Source organism: Lissotriton helveticus, chromosome 1_1 (assembly GCF_964261635.1).
Source record: "Lissotriton helveticus chromosome 1_1, aLisHel1.1, whole genome shotgun sequence".
Lineage (NCBI taxonomy): Eukaryota > Metazoa > Chordata > Amphibia > Caudata > Salamandridae > Lissotriton > Lissotriton helveticus.
In genome coordinates this window covers 1,685,793,982-1,685,815,003 of record NC_136057.1, presented here as the reverse complement: position 1 = coordinate 1,685,815,003, position 21,022 = coordinate 1,685,793,982, and positions in this window count along the sequence as shown.

Sequence of the window (21,022 nt, the reverse complement as noted above, 5' to 3'; positions counted from 1 at the left end):
CATGTGGACACACCCACACAGCTGTGTATAAAACCAGCCCCTTCACTGACCACAATCCTTTGCAACACTCCAGAAGAGAAGGGCATACACCAGATCTGATAGGAGAGGGGAGAGAACACAGCACACCCACCACCACCATCACACCAGCACCAACAATCCCCCAGCACATAACACACCTCACACAAAAACACCACACCCACCCCCCACACCCCTGCACCCACAAACACTTCAAACACCACACACCATGGCATCACAGAAAATACCTACATTCACAGAGAGTGAGTTGACAGTCATGGTAAATGAGATAGTCAGAGTGGAACCACAACTGTTTGGTAGCCTGGTCCAACAGACACCTTTAGCCACAAGGACACAAATGTGGGAAAGGATAGTGCAAAGGGTCAAAGCAGTAGGGTCCAACCCGCGATCCAAGAAGGAGATCATGAAGCGGTGGCATGATCTCAAGAGGGTTGTCAAAGAGAGGAGGAGCAAGAACTGGGAGCTGGCTAACCGAACTGGCAGTGCCCCCCCCCCCCATCCCACAGAAAACATTCACACCATGGGAGGAGAAGGTGCTTGCTATACTGCAACCTGAGAGTCTCACAGGAGTATCCAGGGGAGTGGGGGGCTGGTAAGTACAAACAAATGTCAACCAATACACTGATATGTACTGTTTTGTACATCCAAAAACACACACCACACCAGACAAAATCACATCCATCTTCACCACACACCCACAAAAACCTGTCTCACAAATCCAACAGACACCCGCTCCCATGTACCCTAAATGTTGCTAGCAATATTACCATGGGAGCATGGGCACAGTCAGCCTGCACTACTACTCCCACCATGCCCCCTGTCCCACACCTCAGCGAAATGGAGCCCTCCCCCATACCACCCAGGAGCACATGGAAGCCATTGCATTCTATACCAAGCAAACTTACAGGTAGGTAGTCATCTTGCTTGTGAGGCCTGTATGTGGGAGGGAGGCCTGCACTACTACTCCCACCATGCCATTTGTCTCACACCCCAGCAAGATGGAGCCTTCCCCCCATACCACCCAGGAGCACATGGAAGCCATTGCATTCTACACCAAACAAACTTACAGGTAGGTAGCCATCTTGCTTGTGAGGCCTGTATGTGGGAGGGAGGCATGTACTACTACTCCCACCATGCCCCCTGTCCTACACCCCAGCAAGATGGAGCTCTCCCGCATACCACCCAGGAGCACATGGAATCCATTGTATTCTACACCAAACAAACCTACAGGTAGGTAGCCATCTTGCTTTTGAGGCCTGTATGAGGGAGGGAGGTCTGTAATACTACTCCCACCATGCCCCCTATCCCACACCCCAGCAAGATGGAGCCCTCCCCCCACACCACCCAGGAGCACATGGAAACCATTGCATTCTAAACCAAACAAATTACAGGTAGGTAGCCATCTTCTCTGGAAGGCCTGTATGTGGGAGGTAGGCCTGCATCACTACACACATCACCAATTGCATTCAATGCATCGATACCTGAGATGTACGAGTAATTTATGTACCTCTGCATCATGTAATGAGGCACAGTATTGCACTTACTAAAAATTGTGATGAACTGTCAATTGTGTAGTGTACAGACAGTGGATGACACACAGCTAACAGATTTCTTGCACAGTGCACAACACTGACCATTCCCCATCTAATCCACAGGTGACCAAGAACTCACTGCTGAGGACGACAACAACGACCAGCAGAGCCAGTCTCCACCACCGGTACATGGACTCTCGGATGTTGACTCCCAGGATTCTCTGGACGAAGAACTCCAGGCCGGCCCATCTGGTGTGCCAGGGAGCACCAGGTCCCAGGCCCCCATCCTCCCCACCACCACGTCTGCTGCAACAACAACTGTACAGCAGACCCTTGCAGTTACAGCCTGTGCCTCCACTGCCGCCACCACCACCACCACCACCGCCACCACCACCAGTGCCACCCGCAGCACCCTCCCTGTCCCAGTGGCTGACCAGCCCACACCAACAACTGTGGACAACAGGGAGAGTGTGCGTGGACACACAGTGGTGAGGCAACAGGTCCGTGGCAGCAGGGCAGGTGGGAGGGCCAGGGTCACCCCCAGACCTCAGCAGGTTGGTACACCATCCCTGGACCACTTCACCAGAGTCATTGGTGCCTACGAACAGGTCCAGGGACAAAGTGACCGGTCTGAAGAACTATTACGAGAGCTCATCCTGCTGATGAGGTCCATCGACACACGCATGGGACAAATGGTGGACCTCATGGGCCAACAAGTAGTGTTACTGAGGGACAGGCCTGCGTCCCAAACAACACATCCGCCCCCTCTGTAATGCTGCAGGATGACAGTGCACCAACCTTCCCTGTGGCCACAGAGAGGGGTGAGTCCTCAGACGCCGCTGGCCATGCAGCAGGGCCCCCCCGCCCAAGCGATCAAAGGGGCGTCCAAAGAAGAGCCTGGGAGTCTCTGGTGGCAAAGCACCAGCTAAACGCCAGTCACGGAGCCAGCCCTGATGGCAACCCTCTTCCCCACTGCATTGACTGTTTGGACTGTCCTTCCCCACACTACCTTGTGAATGGCACCTGTCTGTTGGACTGGGTCACAACATCGATCTGGTGTCTACTCTCTTACATCTCATTTACCATGACTGTCAACTCACTACTACATCACCACCTTCATGTAAATCTGCCCGCACCCCTCATATGTCAATTATGTAAATAAAATACCTTACACACTTAAATTGGTTCAGCTTCGTCTTTAGTTCAATATTTACAGTGTTCAAAATGTCCATAATGTATCCAAAAGATGTACAGTATGTAGGCATGGATAATTTCAAGGCAGTACAGACAGTACACTACACCAACCATCTACATGAGTCAACCGGCAGACAACACAATGTGCAACAAGTGTCAACAAACTGAGTTCCGTATATGGTCACAGATGACATGTCACTGCCATATTTCCACACACAGGTGACTTTACATGTGCCTGTCTGTACCATCCGCACATAGCCCTTCACAACCACAGCAATCACACCATACATAGTACAAGTTGTACCTTGTCACCCACCTTCAAGTGAAGTAGCGGGTGATGAGCTGTTGACGCATGTCAACTCCTTCCTCCTCTCCACTGTCCTCATCACTGGACACAGGTCCTTGGGCAGGCGGGGGCCTTGGGTCCTCATCATTATCCAGGAGCAGGGGAATCCCCTTGTGAATGACCATGTTTTGGAGAATACAACATGCCACAACGATCTTACAGACCTTCCCGGGCGAGTATGACAGTGCACCTCCAGCCCTGTCAAGGCAGCGGAATCTTGACTTTAGCAGGCCAAAAGTCCGCTCAATGACACAACAGGTTCTGCCATGGGCCTCATTGTACCTCATATCAGCCGGGGTCCTGGGATTACGTAGTGGACTCAGCAGCCATGGACAGCTGGGATATGCAGAGTCACCTAGGAATGATAAACACACATTGCAATGTTGCACAGGCAGAGGGCAGCAGGTTACACACACAGCACACCATATAATTAGGCATACTCACCAACAATCCAAGCACGCTTTGGAAGCAGATTTGCCATCATCTGGGGCACAATGCTGTTCCTCAGGATGTACGAGTCATGGGCCGAGCCGGGGAATCTGGCACACACATGCGAGATGGTCATGTCTGCCAGGCACACCACCTGCACATTGATCGAGTGATAATGTTTTCGATTGCGGAAAATGTGCTTACTCGCCTGTGGTGGCACTAGACCGACATGTGTGCAATCAGTGGCACCAACAACATGGGGGATATTTCCAAGCGGATAGAAGTCTCCCTTCACAATGGCCAATTCTGCTCCCCTGGGGAAATGTATGTATCTGTCCTTATAGATCATCATGGCTGCAAGTTCATCCCTCAGCACCAGGCTGAACATGGGTTGAGACATCCCTGCAGCGCTGGCCACGGTCTCCTGGAAGGAACCAGTTGCAAAAAAATGGAGGGCTGCCATCACTTTGTACGTTGGTGTAAAAGCTGTTGGGTAGTGGCGACGAGGCTGCAGGTGGGGCTCCAACAGATCACAAAGGGTCTTCAGGGTGGGTCTGTTGAGGTAGAATTTGCGAATTATTGCAACATCCTCCATGTCCTCCAGCAGTGTCAAGTGACATAGGAGATTAGGCATCCTCCTTGTTGAGATGAAAATGGACCCATGTCAATGACAACTATCATGAGATGGCCATAGCACATCCCGTTAAGGATGTCACAGAAAACTAACACTGCCCTGAGAAATGCGTGACACACCAGGTTACATAGGTGGACGTTTGAGCCACACAGAGGGCACACCTCTCCATTTACCATACACAAGTGACTCAAACAACACATAGGTCAATGTGAATGCACACATACTAAACACCACATTTCACATATGCACGCCTTGCAGCGTACCATCCAGCCAATGTCTGTAAAATGAACATGACTGTCTCATACTCATCTGCTGTACCTGTCACACCTCAATGCATCATGTAAACCTGGCACACATCCACAACACAATGAACGCAGTAGTCCGCAAACTATCAATTGTGTGTATGAGCAGATATAAAATCACAAGTAAGTAACAACATCATACAGTGAGACAAGCCTTGTCACGGTCATCACTGACCCACAACACATTGATTGGTGCACACATTGTTGAGATCACTTCAACACTGTCACGCACCATCAACCATCAAATGCACAATTGACATGGCAGGGACTACAGACCAATGTACGTCACACATGCCCACCCATGGCACGTGCGGGCACCTATGGAATCAATGGAATAATGGCATTGTGTGGATGATGATATGCCCTTCACCATGTTGCCACTGTGTAGGTTTTCAACAGTTCCTGATGGACATTACCATTGCATACCACCCTATTCTCGATACCTACCGCCTGGCCCGGCGGTGCGTCACCAGCACAACCCCATACACAACTGCGGTGGTCATTGGCATGGAGACATGGGAAGATGGCGGTGGGCATGCTCTGCCACCCTACTCGCGGTAGCTACCGCCTGGCCCCGGTGTTGTGTCCCTAGCACCACCCCTTACACAAGTGCGGTAGTCATTTGCATGGAGACATGCCCAAATGGCGGTGGACATGCTCTGCCACCCTACTCGCGGTAGCTACCTCCTGGCCCCGGCGAAGTGTCACCAGCACCACCCCTTACACAAGTACGGTAGTCATTGGCATGGAGACATGGGAAGATGGCAGTGGGCATGCTCCACCACCCTACTCTCGGTAGCTACCGCCTGGCCCCGGCGGTGCATCACCACCATGAAGCATTGTCCACAGCCAATGGGAGCGATGATTGCGGTGGCATGATGCATTTTTGAAAATCGCAGAAGGTGTGCTTTGCCACCACGGAGGCGGTCATTGAATGCTTTTGAACGATGCACCATCTCCGTAGCGCACCCTGGGCCCCTGCGGTGCATCACCGCCATGGAACATTGCCTACAGCCAATGGGAGCGGTGATTGCGGTGGCATGATGCACTTTTTAAAATCGCGGAAGGCATGCTCCGCCACCGCGGAGGCGGTCATTGGATGCTTTTGAACGATGCACCATCGCGGTAGCTCACCCTTGGCCCCTGCGGTGCATCACCGCCATGGAACATTGCCTACAGCCAATGGGAGCGATGATTGCGGTGGCATGATGCAGTTTTGAAAATTGCAGAAGGCATGCTCCGCCACCGCGGAGGCGGTCATTGGATGTTTTTGAACGATGCCTCATCGCGGTAGGGCACCCCAGGCCCCTGCGGTGCATCACCACCAAGGAACATTGCCTACAGCCAATGGGAGCGATGATTTCGGTGGCATGATGCAGTTTTGAAAATCGCGGAAGGCGTGCTCCACCAACGCGGAGGCGGTCATTGGATGATTTTGAAAGAGGCAGACCTGGACAACCAATTGTTGCAGCTTGGCACCTACGAAACGACTCCAGGGGGCTATAAATCTGTGGGAGTGAGCCTAACATTTCCACTGCTCACAGAGCCTGCTGCCTGGGACTCTCTCCTGCTGCTGCCTACAGAGCCTGCTGCCTGGTACCCTCTCCTGCTGCTGCCTACAGAACCTGCTGCCTGGGACCCCTCACCACCCACTTCCACCACAGGTGTTCCATGTCCTCAGGGATGGCAAGGACAGAGAAGATCCGTGCCAGTCCATTCACAAGCAAGGAGTTGGAGGTCCTGGTGGACGAGGTCTCGCACAATACCCAAGGCTGTATGGTGCCCCCAATGTTGTGGTATGTCATCGTAAAGGGAGGTGTAGGGCAGGGGGGTCAGACATGTAGTTGTACTGATGCAGTATATGCCTGAGGGTGTGGTGTTGTATCATACACTGACAAATATGCTGTCTCCAGGGCGTAGGAGTGTGTGTCACAATGTCACGGTTTTCCCTGCCTGCCTTTGTATGTCTGAGTGGAGTGTGTTACATTGTCAGCCATACCGAGCCACAGGCTGTTGAACATGCAGGCGCCAGGACAATAATTGCTCGGCTGATTGTGTCTGTGTGTCCCTGTTGTCTGACTCAGTGTGAACGCAGAAGCTATGCCCAGTGCCCGCACACCAAGACGAGATCACATCACTGCACTTACTATGCCCTTACTCTTGTTCATTCACACTGAAATAGCAATATGCACCATCTCAGCCCTGTATGATTGCACACGACCACACTTGTGTAGATGGATATTTTGTTGGTGAGTCTATGTACCCCAATGCCACACACATGACATACACATATGTACACAGGACAGGCTCATTGAATGCTGCCCAGTCATGCAAACAGTCATTCTACGCACAGACACAGCTCGAAATGTGATGTATGTTGTGGCCAGACATGCATAGGACTGGAGATGTGTGCAAGCCACAGAGGGGGTTCAGTACAGTCATCTTGCATGTGTGTGAGATTATCAGGGATCCTGTACGCCCTCATAAATGCATGCAATTACATATGCTTGGCCCATGCAGAGTGCCTTTGTGAAGTGTACCCCAGTTTGGGATGGAGGGAGATTACATTTGGTAATTAACCTGTGTCTTGCAACTGTACTGATAGATGTTGGTACATGACACTGTGTCACTGATCATTTCCCCTTCTCTTCTCCCATGCCTGCAGCTCAAGGTACACCAGCGTAAGGCCGTATGGAGGGCCATTGCAGCCAAGGTGCGAGCCCTGGGGGTATCTAACCGACAACGCACCCACTGCCACAAGAGGTGGGACGACATCAGCTGGCTAGCAAAGTACGTGGCAGAGATGACCTTGGGGCTGCTACCACACACTAAGCGTTTGGCACATGACACCACTGATGGGCCGCATCTTGGCTGTGACTCATCCTGAGCTGGATGCACGTCTGAAGGAGCATTGGCAGCAAGGCAGGGGTGAGTATTTGGGGAGGGTGACTTTGGCTGGGAGCAGATGCATGTGTATAGGGCCTGCGGCTGTGGTGGCCTATCTGATGTTCGTGGGGTGGAGCAGTGCTGTGTCATGTGAGTGGCTGCTGGGATGGGTGCCAGTGTAATGCATTGGGCCAAACTGGCCTTACAAAGCTGATCCTACCGGCTGTGCATTCCCATAGCCAGATGTGTTAGTATCTACATGGTCATTCAGCATTGGGATAGTGTGGGCAATACATTAGGGGGTGAACAGCAGTATCCACTATCTGAGTGTGACTTCATGTATGCCTACTTTGCATGCACCATGATCGTTGAGGCCCACACATCTGACAACAATGTGCCCCAGAGTACCACATGGTGTTTATTAGGGCTACTTGCCATTGTGGACTGTCAGGTCCTAATAGGTGTGTGTGTTGTCCCCTCCTGTTCCCTCAAGGTCTGTCAGTGGTAATAAGTGGTGTCCCCACATCATGTCCCTAGGCGTGGGCATAGCAAGTTGTGTGTCTGGTAGACTTCATCCACAGGCAGGGTGTTGTGCGGCCTTAACATGGCTCAGTCATGGCAGGTATTCAGGGTTACAGGCACTGTTGTGGTCTATGTAGTATGTTGCTGCAATGTGAATACAGGGTGTGGTGGTCACCATGTTGATTTGGGCATCTCCTGTACTGCATTGATTGAATTGCTTTGTCCTGCTGATGACACTAACACAACCCTGTATCTCTCTCTCTCATGCAGAATCGCCAGTGGACACGGAGGAGCAGGAATCAGAAACCAGTGGTGGCGAGAGTAGCACTACAGCTGCACCAGAGCCCAGTGACATAGAGCTCACCAGTGCATCTGAGGGGGATCGTATTATGCAGGAGGAATCCCTACCTGAGACACAGAGTACAACATCATCTAATTCCAGCGGGGATGCATCCATGTTGGAAGGCACAGGGAATGGGGACTCTGCATCATCTACTACCACACAACGACCAGTGCCCTCCCTCCCATCCACTTCCTCTGGTGCTGCCTGTGTCCGTGTCAGTAAGAGGGGACAAATTAGATTCACACCTGGCACCGTTGAGCTTGCACCTGTACCCCCTGCTGCCCTCAGTGCTGAGTCTGTAGAGCTCCTGCACCATCTTTGTGTGGGCCAGACAGCCCTGCTTAAAACCTTCAGTGACCATGGCAAAAAATTAGGCCAGGTGGTTGCCTACATGGAGGGCATACACTCTGACGTTGGTGGGCTGCACCGTACATTCCAGGCTTTGTCGTCCACAGTGACATCTGCCCTTCAACGGGCACATACTTCCATTCCTGCTCCAGTGCCTTTGTCCACCACCCAGTCAGTGGCCACATCGGACGATAGTGACCATGGTTCCCATGCGTCACAGTCACGATACAGCACAAGAAGCACCCATCAGAAACAACCCAAGCGGGCCCGCTCACAGACACCATCCCCACAGAAGAGCAGAGCCACCCCAGAATGCAAAGACAAGAGCCCGTGAGGGAAGATCAAGGCCGAAAAAGCAATGTAGCATACATCAGGCTCACGTGCCTCAGAGGCATTACCAGCGCAGGACACTCCTGTCCCTGAGACTTCACGCAGAGCTAGGCGTGCAGTGTCTATGCCCACTGAGGAGGTGTTGTATGGCAAGGGTCACCTAGGAAGGGCTCAGAGCCACATTCCCCCGCCACATCAACTCCAATTCCAAGCCAGGTGAAGCAGGTGAAGGAGTGCACTGTAGGGGCAACCCCTGGTAAACAAGAAAAGGAGGGCACTGTAGGGGGTACACCTGGCAAACCGGGGAAGGATGGCACTGTAGGGGGTACACCTGGAAAACAGGGGAAGGTGGTGCAGAGGCTTAGCCATATAAAGCGTTCCGCAGGATCCAGCACATCACCAGAGGGAGTGCCAGTGTCTGAAGCGGCTCTGTTGGTGTGTGTGCCTGTTATGTCCACACCAGTTCCCATTAACCCCAGTACAGGAAAGCCATTTCGAATTCCCAAGAAGTAGAAAGGCTCCCCTCAAACCTCTCCCACCCACACTGTCACAGGTCTGCATGACTCCGCCTCCACTTGCCACTACACCACCTGGTCCAAACAGCCCTCCAGCTTGCCAAGCCACTGATAGCCCTACATCACCTGTGCCTCTGTCTCCCCAGTCAAGTGGTCCTGCTGTCCCCGACACACAGCCAGCTCCAAGTCTGCCTGACAGCCAAGAGTGAGTTGTAGTCCCCCTTATACATCTGTCTCTCATACAGGTGTGCTAGCCCTGCGCATTGTTTACCACCTGGGTGTATTGCTGGCCATGGTAGGATACAGTCAAACACACTCACTGTGCAGCTTCTCAAGTCCTGACTCTGCAATTTGCCATGCCCACTGGCCTTGTCATTCACTGCTGTTGTGGCCTTGCCTGTGCAGCTTCTCATGTCTTGACTCTGCACTTTGCCATGCCGACTGGCCCTGTTGCTTTGCTGTGTTGTACTCCCACCTGTGCCATGGACGTTGGCCCTGTTGTTCTGCTGTGTTGGAGTCTCCCCTGTGCAACCTCTCATGTACTTGCTGGGCCACCTCGCATGGACACTGGCCCTGTTGCTCTGCTGTGTTGTACTCTCACCTGTGCCATGGACACTGGCCTTCCTGTTTGGAGTTTGCCTGTGCAGATTATCATGCATATGATCAGCATTTTGTGCCTTGCTCTTGTCTACCGTTGTTCTACTGTCACATCTATGCAATAAGTGAATAAAGACAGATACTCCTGTTGTCAGTTTTGTCAGTGTCCTTGCTGATTAAAGTTCTTTTGGTGTGTCCATTTGGTTGCCTGTGCCCCATGCTCTATGTGTCACGTAGACATTGCCAAGCTCTTTGGCAGCATCACATTTTTAAACAGGGGGACAGGGTCTTCAGTCCATTCAGACACTGATACTAGTGTTATCTGTGATGGCTATTTTACCTGTCATGCACTTCTCTTTTTAGTGGTTTGCTATTGTTGGCTACATTGCTCACACATCAGGTTGTGGGACACTGCCAGCACAGGGTGTGATGCTGTGCACAGGTTTGCATGCAGGCTGAGCAATGTCATGATGTATGTGTGTTGTTCCTTTATGTGTTCCCAGCTATGTATGTGTATGGTCATCTTGTGTTGGCCCTTAGTCCTGGTCCCATGGCCTACATGAGATGTGTGCTCTTGGGTAGTCAAGAGTTGTGCAGTGTGAAGGGGTGACTTTGTAGAGGATGTGGATGTGTGTGTCCCTGGATTGTGTAAGACACACATGTGTGACCCAGGAGTTGTGTGCCTGTTGTTTGGATTGTTCAGCCCTGTGGATGTGGTTGTATGCACATGTGTGAGTTGTAGTCACTTATGTGTGTGCAAGGTGTGTGACTTGCACATCAGTGTTGTGTTTGTTTGATCATACATGTGTCTTGAGTGTGTTTGTGTAGACTGGTAGACTGTGTAGCCCTGCTGCTCTACACTGCCATTGTGGTTGTGTTTCTAATGCATTGCAGGCACATATGCCTTTATCCTCCTGTATGGCATGGTGTGTGTGGTGTAATGCCATCCCCTATGTGTGCCACTTATGCCTACCCATTGTGGGTCTGCACTCCCTCTATTTGTGTATGGTACACCCCTTCCATGTCTACTACTGACATGCAAATCAGTTAACTTTGATGTCAGCTGTCCCCTGGGTTTACATGTGTGTGTGCCTTCCCATCACTTCATTTGTGACACTGTGCATTGTGGTGCTTGTTGCTGTGCATGGGGTGCACAGGATGGGCACCTGGCCTGTGACTTGATGGGGTGTGTTGATGTGTGGTTGGGGGAGGTGTGTCCCTGTGATCTTTGTGCCCTGCCCATGCCTTGGACGGGCCCTGCCTTCTGCATTGTGCACATGTGTTGACCGCTGCGGTGATGTGACCGGGACGTTGCTGCAAGTTCATGGTCGATGTGTGTCCAGAATGCAGTGGGGTGACATGGTGGCAGGTGGGTCATGCGTGAGTGCCCTTGTGGATGTGTTGTTGCCCCCAACAGGGTCTCTGTTGTGGAATTGTACCCTGTGTCAGCCCATGTGTTGTGTGTTGTATTTATGTAGTTGCGTACCTGTGGCGGCGTGACCGGATGGTGTGGTCCGGCTCTCTGCTTTCCTGCTCCGCTGTCGGGTTTCTGCCGTCTCTGGTTGGGCGGTGTCTCCGCTGAGGTGCGTCTGCTTGTTTGGGCCATCCTAATTTGTGGAGCGGGGCGGACGTCATTCTGCACGGCGGTGAGTCTCCATTGGCTCCCACCGCCGCAGTGGTGGGCGCACTTTGATGGAGGTGCGCATCGCTCCGCGGCGGACGGTATTAGACCTATGTTTTACTATACTAATATGGCGGCCGTGTTTCCGGCAGCTCGCGGGCGTAAAAAGGCATTTTTCCGCCCCTCCAGCACCGCGGTGGTGCCACCGCCCAACATCCTAATGGACCCCTTAATTTCATGTTCTAGCCTAACTAATTCAAAATTTAGTTTTTTAATTGATTTTTGTTTTGATTTCAATAATTGTCCCCCTGTCCCAAAGGGTGTGAACTTTGGTTTCCGGGAGATCATTATATTTAAGATAGTCTGTAATTGCCTCTTCAATTTTCTGTTTGTCTTCAGGGTCTGATAGAACATCCTTATTAATACACCATCATTTGGGTGAGGGTTCATTATGACTGCCAGCCAATTTAACGCTGATGCATGAATGATCAGACATGAACTTGGGCGATATATCTGAGTGTTCAATTAAATGTGTAAAAGGACCGGATACAAGAATGTAATCTATTCTAGTATATCAGTTATGAGGGGCAGAATAGAAAGTATAGTCTCTGGAGTCAGGGTGTGGAAGGCGCCAGCTATCTGTGAGGTTCAATTTAGAACATAGTTTATGAACTATACTGTGCGATCTTGTGGCGTGATATTTACATGAAGATTGTCTATCAATTATCGAATCTAATGGGATATTGAAGTCGCCCCCAACTATGATGAGATCGTTCTGGGGGAGGCCCTCTACAGTGTTCGAAATTCCCTCTCAAAAGTTTGGGTCATCTGTGTTAGGACCGTATATGTTTACGACATGTATAAGATCCTCTCCTTTCTTTAGATGATTGACCAATAATCTACCATCACTATCACGTGTTTGTGATTTCTGTGAAACATTGGCTTTCCTCGCTATTAAAGTAATCACACCCTTTTTTTAATCATTCGCTGGTGAACATGCAACTTGTGAAATCCAATTATGCTTAATAAAAGCAACATCTTCCTCAGATAGCTTTGTTACTTGCAATAATATTATGTCCCCTTTAGTTTTGGCTAAATAATCAAATATTTCCGGCGTTTAATTGGATAATTAAGTCCCTTGACATTTAGAGAGACAATGTGAAAATCCTCTGCAATAATCTGTGACCTAGTGTGAGCCATCACATTTACAGTTGAGTGCAAAATGTACTAAACACATGTGTTGTATATAGTATGTTGAAATCAGCATATCAAATAAACTGTTTACCAAATACCCATTAGATGCATACAGATACATTGTGTTGTATCCCAACATTATAAAGACACCAACAGTATACATGAAGTAAGCAGCACCTATGCGCTCTTGTTTAAACACATTGAAATATGTCCAAAACAATAATGAGAAAAAAATAGAAGTCAGAAATAAAGAAAAAAGAAAGAAATTAAAGATAAAAAGATAATAACTAAGAATGCCCAAGGAACAAATCACAGCACCCCCAATAATATCCCACACTCCCTGGGAATCCCCAATCACTCACCCCACTGAGCCATCCCTCCCCACCCTTCCTTGCATACCTCGAATGAAGGAGGTGCGACGGCAGGAGAAGCAAACTGTCGAACGGAGAATTACATATCCTAAAATGATTAAACCGTATATCATACGAGAAAACAGATTATATGTTAAAGGCATACTAAAACTTGAGGATGATTAGATCCAAGGGAAAACTATAATCCCAACCTTTTAAACACATTAGAAAGAAATGTATATATCAGCAACAGGCAATCTCTATAGTAAAGAAACCAATCAGTGTTTTAAATGCAGACCTTCTTAGCACCTTCTAATCCCTGCTTAAGTTTATGATTACTCACAGAGTAGTACCCCCACAGGCTAAAGAAAAAAAAGAATCATCAGATACAACAGAATTTGGTATAGCACCCTGTGCACAAATATCATAAAACACAAGTCCTATGAACAGAGGTAGGTAGTGACATGTGCATAATATATGATCCAGCATTCTTGACATAAAAAGGTCTAAACAGAATGTGGGAGTGACTTCCTTTTATTGGAAGAGGACTTAGGGCCATATGTATCATACTACCGTTTTGCGAATTCCAAATAGCGAATTTTAAGGAATCGCTATTTGGAATTCGCAAAACGGTATGTATGTACAAAATTGCTATTAAATAGCGATTCTTTACCATTCCTAATTTGCGATTAGCAAATTGCTAATCGCAAATTACCCATTCATTTCTATGGGCCAGGAGGCCCATAGGAATGAAGGTGCAATTTGCGATTAGCAATTAGCTAATCTCAAATTAGGAATTTCTTCAAGGGTGCAGGGGTGTCTCAAGAACACCCTGCTGCACCCCTGAAAAAGACATTTGGGGGCATATGGCGCACATACATGCCTTAAGGGCATGTATGGGCGTCATATGGCACCTTTTGTTTTTTGGAAAAAAGCTTTTTGAAAAGAATTCGCAAATTACCACCAACTAGAAGTTGGTGGTAATTTGCGAATCCTTAATGGCATTTTTTGAATATTTTTTGTTTGATACATTGCATTTAAGGAATCGCAAAATTTGCGATTCCTTAAGTGCAATCGCAAAATAAGGAATTGCAAATTTTGCTGTTCCTTATTTTGCATCAAACATGTTTGATACATACCATTTGTCAGAATTTCGGCCTTTGTGAATGCTAATTAGCTTGATACATATGGCCCTTAGTGAATTCCATGTCCCAAGTGGGTGGGTCTTCTACAAAATTCAATAAGTCTTTAGGGTCTGTAAAATAATGATGTCTACCATTGTCATTGATTCTGAATTTGGCCGGACCAACAAAGGAAAAGTTAATGTTTTTGTCTCTAAGCTTGTCCCATAAGATGAGGAATCCCTTCCTAGTGTCAACTGTAGGTTTAGAGTAGTCCTGTGTTAAAATTATTTTGTGGCCGTTCCAAATAAGCTGAAGAGTTTTACAGGCAAAGCTGAGGATGGCTTCAGAGTGTTGAAATCTCAGCGGTCTACAAATGATAGGCCGGTTTGTTTGCCTTGAAGAAGAATTAAAAGTGGAATTCTATGTGCCCGGTCCAACTCCAGTGGATTTAAGAATTTTATACCAGTGAACTGGGGAATCCATTCCTCCAGAAAGACAATGCATGAACCCACAGAGTCCTCTGAACCTTCCGGAACACCTAGAATTCTAATGTTGCCTCTCCTATTTCTATCTTTAAATTCAGCTGTTTGCTTTTTTAGATTGGCTGTCAAATCCCTAAGAGACTTCAACTCTTTGCTAAACTGAAAAGAAACGTCTTCAACATCACTGATTCTTTGTTCTGCGGGTGCTATCTTAGAATTGATTGTATTCATGTCTGCTCGAATGGCCGTTAGTTCTAGTTGCATAGCTTCCGTATTTTGTATGGTGGATTTTGCTTCATCATGAACATCCGCTAATTTTTTGAGAATCATGTCCATTGTACTGTTAATGTCCGCTTAGGCCTTGATGGGAGAATTAGACGGTGAGGGATGACCTTTGTATCTTTTGAACTGGGTTTGGAGTCCTTTTCTGCCATTGTAACGGACTTGTAAGGAAAGGATGTAGACCTACATGTGCTTACACGACCAACAATAATGATGGAGTAGGCGTTATCCTTTAATGAAGCACCAACTTTTTTATTAAAACCAGTACACTTGGACCAAATCAAGAAGTGAATGGCGAAAAATGGGCTGGAGAAATTACCCGCACTGATAAAATTATATGATACTGAAAGTGCACTTTCAGAACACAGAACCTTGAGTGCGTAATTTGGCTCCAGCTAATGAACAAAGGGAAATGACCAGTTCTGCACCAACTGGTAGAACCAGCAAATTTGGCTGATGAAATGCTTACTGACAGAGTAATGGTGAAATATACAGAATTATCCAAGTTCCTTGCAATATAATGAAGACCCACACACTAATGGCCGACCAGTATAAGTGAACTGATGTCTCAATGACCGGAAATTACATCTCCAAACAACTGTACACTACACTGGTATTAGATGACTCCTCCATATTGCAGGATGAAAGATGGAAGTTTGGTAAAGGAAAGAAACAAGGCACCCCACAGCTTGAGTTGACAAAGGGAAAGAAAATCTATCACATCCAAACTGCAGGGCTACACTAGGACAATAATCTTCCCAGGTGCTGAACATCAAATGTTACTGGTTCTCACTTAGACACACAGGGCCCAATTCACAGAACTAACTTAAGACAAAATCCTAAACTTACTATCATGTTGGTATTCACAGAAGGCACTAAGGGGCAGATGTATCAACATCCTAAATGCCTTCTGTGAATACCGAAAGTCTTACAATTAGGATTTTTCTCAGTTTAGGAGTCCTAAAATTAGGAGACCTAACTTTACTACTACTAAACTGAGAAAAATCCTAATTTTAAGACTTTTGGAATTTACAGAAGGCATTTAGGAGTCCTAAAGTTAGGAGTCCTAATTTTACTACTACTAAACTGAGAAAAATCCTAATTTTAAATCTTTCGATATTCACAAAAGGCATTTAGGAGTCCTAAAGTTAGAAGTCCTAACTTCTGTGAATACCGAAATAAGTAAGTGCCTTCTGTGAATACCAAAATTAGTAAGTGCCTTCTGTGAATACCAAAATGGAAGTAAGTTTAGGATTTTGTCTTAAATAAATTCTGTGAATCGGGCCCAGAGTACTTTGGCAAAAGCTATACTTGCTCACGAGATCAACGTGCTGTAAAGCACTAGTTAGAAAGAGCAGGACCGGGAGTCCAAGCACTGATCACATGCCGGAGAAACAGTGCTCAAATCAACCTCTCCTGGCAGCCATAACAAGGTCAGGCAACGATCAGCTGAAGGGCAACATAGAGCTAGGAGTGGTCCCGCTCCATATTGCTTCACACATTCGCCCGCACTGCTTCCATAACAATTGAATTATTTCCTCGCCTGCACGCACCGCACAGCTCAACTCCCTCGACATTGGCACAATGGTCTCAGCATTTATTAATTTGTAGCCCCCATTTTAGGGTCAGGCCGCAGCAATATAATGTTCGCCAAACATAGGAGATCTTGGCTAATTTGGTAAAAATACCTCAGCGAGGATGTGATCGGTTAGCAGTTGCATAAATCCAATGCTTGGTACAGAACCCGGTACTTAGATGGGCTTTTAATGATCTCCGAGTGCATGACGCACAAGATCCACCATTTTGAGCCCATGGGACTCTGATCTTTCTTCAAAGTTTCTGACGGTGATTTCTTTATGATCTGCAGACCATTCTCAACGAAGACGACATCCACAGGAGCAGTGCTCCACCAGGAATCGAAGCCGGGTACACTAAAGCACCGCCGCTTCCATTAACTCCGGAATACGCTTCCTCCCCGCAAGCAACAGAGTGACGAGATCAGGCAGCCATTGGCTCTGCCATCCAAGCCACGTCCCCAGATCTTGTTGTTTTTAATCACCCTACTGGCATGCAATCTCAAGCTGAAGGTATTTTTACCAAGTAGCAGGGAATGGAATTTTACTGTTTTGTTTATTGCTTGCTTAAAGGACGAATAAGGCAGATTATTGTTCCATAGCTCGCCCGTACACTTAGTTGTTAAAGATTTATGAAGGTATTGATTGTATGGCGATTTGTGTCCTTTTCAAGTTCTGTCCAGATGGCCTTATTGAGTTAGGGAGCTAGCTGTATTCTGTTTCAGTCGATTCAAAAGCTTTATTGTGGTATAAATTCTCCCTATTGTGTCATTGATAAGACTGAATTCAAGTTTCACTTGTGCTGGTGAAGCTGACTGATGTATCTGAAAAATGTTTTTATGAGTTGAGACTAGAAGTTTGTTCCGAAGTTCACAGTCTTTGCCAAGCATTTTAGCCGATATCACTGCAAGCAAAGGTTTATATGACGGCCCCTTCATTTTTTTTGCCAGAGTTCTAAAAGTGGATGTTAATGCACTAGTTCTCTGTGACATACGTTTTCTGCTCTTGATGGTTTGGTCAATTTTCCATATAAAAACCCCAGGTATATGTAACTAGTCACTTCCTCTAACGGATTATGATCGAGCAATATGTTATGCTTGGTGGTTGGCTGATTACTGGTGAGCATTGTTTTGCTTTTTAATGTGTTCATTTTTAGTTTGTTGGTTGATATATATTCCATCATTTCCTTACGAGACCATCGGAGACCGATCTCGATTAGGCTCATTAAAAACCACTTTGTCCGCATAAGAGAGATGCAATAATGATAACTTTCCCAATTGCAGTGGATGAGAGTTGGTCTTATCAAGCCTTTGTGCCAGTTCAGACATAAATAGATTAAAGAGGTGTGGTGCCAACACGCATCCTTGTTTTAAGCCTTTATTTGTGTTCAGCTTTCTTGCTAATCTAGAACAGACACCCAATTTTTTTCTTACCCATGTTTGGAAGTAGAACAGCAGTATTCCTCTTAATATTCTCTCTGGAATGTTCCAAGCTCTCAGTTTTTCCCAAAGGAGGTGACGGTCCACACTATCAAATGCTGCCGATTGATCTATAAAACATAGGTGAAGTTGTTGTTTCCTCCGCTTGCAATTGTCAGCTATTAATGAGGGAGTTAGAATATTTGTGATCGTCCTGACCCCTTTTCTAAAACCTGTCCGATTGACCGGAATCAGGTTAAATTTGTCTGACCACTCAATCAGATCTTCCAGGATCAGAGAGGCATAGTACTTTGCTTCTACGTCTAATAGGGCAATTAAACTGTAATTTGACGGACATATTCTATCTCCTCCTTTGTAGATCGGTGTGATTATTGAGCCTTGCCAACTAGATGGAATATGATTTAGTAGCTCAGTTTCTTTAAATAGTATGAATAGATGCTCGCTCCAGAAAGATAGATCGTTTTTGAAAATTGTTTGAGAAATACCAGTGGGCCCTGGTGCACCATCCCCTCAGCCTTTCTGTATTATGCTTGTAATTTCATCTGCTGAATAAAAGGACACATCTGTTACCTTTAGATAATACATGTAGTGTGTACCGTGATTCCTTGCTGTTTCTGCTGCTGAGTAAGATGACAGATCTGATTTTACGTTTAGTTTCCAAGTACCACCTATTCCATATGTGGAATTTTCTGCTCTTCCTTTTGTCGCCGCTAGATCTTGTTGATGAAAGCCATCTCGGTGCTTCCGAGATAAGTGTCCAGGGGATGTTGTTTCCGTAAATCTTGTTGTTAAAAAATTGACCCACTTGTATTCTAGTACATTTGAAGTTAAGTTGTTCACCGGCCTGTTCAAGTTATTTATTATTTCCCAAAAGGTGCTAGAATTAGTTTTCATAGCAATATACAGCAATTTTGACCAGAAGTTATCATTGCTGTTTCTCTTATCTTCTCATAGCTTCTTTTTGTACATGTTCCTCAGCTGATGTACATTGTCCCATGCTGTTTGATCCAGGTCCGTTGTTTTTAGTCTCCTGATGGCTTTCTTTTGTTCACGTTTCAGGATGTAAACCTCTATCGTTAGTTCCTTGTAGTTTTTATTTCTTGGTGCCTGAGTTTATTTTCCAGACATTAGTGTTGTTAATTTTGCTGTGAAGTTTACCCAAGCTTCTATTTTGTTTGGGCCCTCGTTTCCACTTGCTGTTATTAACGTCTTAACCCCTTCACTGCGGCGGCTATTCCGCCGCAGTGCTAAGGGGGCGGGGCGGAAGAGCGGCGGGCGCATGCTGGTGACGGAACCGCTCCGTCATTAGCCGCGGTTGCGCTGTGCTGATGACGGAGCGGTCCCGTCATGGCCCGCCCCGCTCAATAGAACGCGCAGACGCGGAATCCGCGCCGCGCAGGCGTGCCGAGCGGGCCATGACGGAACCGCTCCGTCATCAGCACAGCGCGGCCGCGGCTAATGACGGAGCGGTTCCGTCATCAGCAGGGGAGGGGTTAAATTGTTTTGAAGCTCCTGTATGGTTTATTTTGTCCATATGAGACGTTTTAAATTAATTGAGTGAATGCTTCCCTTCTGTTGCAGTACTAACCTGATGGTTAGGTAAGTTTAAATTAAGATGAATGTGTTGATAAGAGTGGTCACTTCTAGTTGTATATTCAATAGAAAATTGGTAGAGGAAAGGCATCAGTGGTAATGAGATTACCGTTTAATCAAGTCTGGTTTGCGTCTTCCCTTCATGAAATGGAGTTATACACTTTTTCCCAGTACAAAGAAGTGGAAGAAAGAACATGTGGTAGAAACACAGACAGGTACTAAAGAGCAGGTTTTCCTGCGGTCATACCGACGAGGGCGGGGTAGGTGACGAGAAGCCTGTGCCAGAGGCTAGTCAGGTGCTAGCTAACCAGCACTGACCCCTCCAGGTCTGCCGGGGTGATCACCGACCACGGACTGCGGTCCCAGGGAGGGTTTCAATGAAGGGTTGATCCTGCGACACAAGCCAGGTCGTATACCCGGTTCCTTAATTATTGAGGAATCCTATAGCAATTTTATGAGCACTTTTGGTCCTGATGAATTGCCCTTTTGGGCATGAAACATGTCGACCACACTTGGACTGAGGGTTGAATGAGGCTTGATTACCCTAATCGTCACGCCTTAGTACCCCTCACCTTTCACACATTTTAATGAGGCAGTGAGCCATGTTATTAAAAGTTCCCCTATTGGACTCTACTGACCTGTTTTAACCTCACTCACGCTCACCATTGCACTTCTTAGGTCCCTCACACACATGCACCCGTTGGCAAAAGGAATAAAAGATCTCCGCGAAAGTGCAGCACTCTGTGCTGCCCGACGGGCATTGCACCGCCAGCCTGCCGTTGGAGCAGGGTGCCAATGATGATACTGGACATTCATCGGGTGGGATGACAACAGCCATTCAACCTTTGGTATGTGTGAGGCACCCTAAATTCCGAAAAGGGATTACTTCATTCCCTGTTTTGTCACACCCTATAAGAGAGAGGTTCTATTGAGTTACTTTAGTTAATCACGTTGGGGAACCTTGTACTATCAATTGTTGTTTTTTACTAAAGAGCAGGTGCCAGGCTCTTCTTGTGAGAAAAACTTGAAAAGACCTTGAGGACGTGATACAGAAAGCTAGGGTAAATGTATGCGTGGTAAAGGAATATTCGAGGTAAAGGTTATGCGTGGAAAACGAATTCCGTTGTAACCCATTCGTGGTAAAGGCATGCGTTGCAACGGAATTCGTTGTAACGTCATACAATCGGGTAAAACAGCTGACTTCACTAATTTCACACAGTTGCTGTGCTTAGCAGAACAGTTAGGCTAACTTTGCAGAGTACAACATGGAATAATAAAATTCCAGTACATTTAAAATATGTGTGGCTGTGCAATAATCCTGAGGCTATAGTGTGCTTGTAGTAGGTACA